Below are 892 nucleotides of genomic sequence, written 5' to 3' on the forward strand. Positions count from 1 at the left end.
TGTGTGTGTGTGTGTGTGTGTGTGTGTGTGTGTGTGTGTGGGGCTCTGGGGGTGGAGGCTGGTCTCGCAGCTCTCTCTCTCCCTGCACAGCTCTGCAGCGCAACACTTCAACAGTCCAATGTAATTCACCCTCAGCTGGGACTCTAACGGGGGTTTCCCGGTGCAACATCACCAGAGACTTGACGGATAAAGGTAAGTTTAACCCTTTTTGTTGTTGTTGTTAATCTTTCTAATGGCTGCCTGGCTCTGCTGTCTTCAGCGCTCTCTGTATTCTCACTGACTCTGTCCACTAAAGATCAGACACGAGTTTGTTTTTTTTTTTTTGATAAGTTCATTTTAGTTCAGTCGTAAAACATTAACTATTGCGGTTGGCTTATCAAAACAGCAGAGCTCGGGTGAGTCGCTGAAAGTCCATAAATTCACACACGTTTATTTGCTTTATGTCCTAAATTTGCCTCAGTGTGATTGTAGGGCGCGTTCACGGACTGCGGACACTCTGTACCTGAATGTCAATTTAAATGTCGTTATCTCATTGTACTTTTACACAACGGTCTTTGTTGAGAGTCACTTTTTATGGGTGGTCATCTAACAGACACATGTTCTGTATAATTTGCTTATAGCTCATCGCCTTTACCGCCTTTAGCCTACTCGTAGGTAGGTATTGTTCTGTATTGTTTGGCAATTGTGGGAAAATCTCCCTCCATCTCCCTGTCACACACACAGACAAATGCATGTGCTCATTCAGGTGTAAGGTGCAGCATCACACAAGGGTTGCAAGTAGACGCTGATTTTGTCCTGAGGTGGGAGACTAAAGGACAAAAACAAAAAAGATGGTTGGGAACCACTGGGATGGAAGACCAGAGGATGTGATGGAGAGGTGGAGACGGGGGGG

The 892-nt window shown here is 45.6% G+C and overlaps 1 protein-coding gene across 1 annotated transcript in view; it reads left to right on the forward strand.

The window, feature by feature from the left end:
* The first annotated feature begins 46 nt into the window (after positions 1–46).
* Positions 47–892, forward strand: part of sstr3b (somatostatin receptor 3b) — a 15663-nt gene continuing 14817 nt past the window's right edge. The window contains exon 1 of the mRNA XM_023429047.2: positions 47–192. The gene's annotated coding sequence lies outside the window, so the exon portion shown is untranslated. The remainder of the gene's footprint in view (positions 193–892) is intronic.

This window comes from Seriola lalandi, unplaced genomic scaffold (genome assembly GCF_002814215.2).
Source record: "Seriola lalandi dorsalis isolate HSWRI2012SDOR001 ecotype SW California unplaced genomic scaffold, Sedor1 jcf7180002054887, whole genome shotgun sequence".
Taxonomy (NCBI): Eukaryota; Metazoa; Chordata; class Actinopteri; order Carangiformes; family Carangidae; genus Seriola; species Seriola lalandi.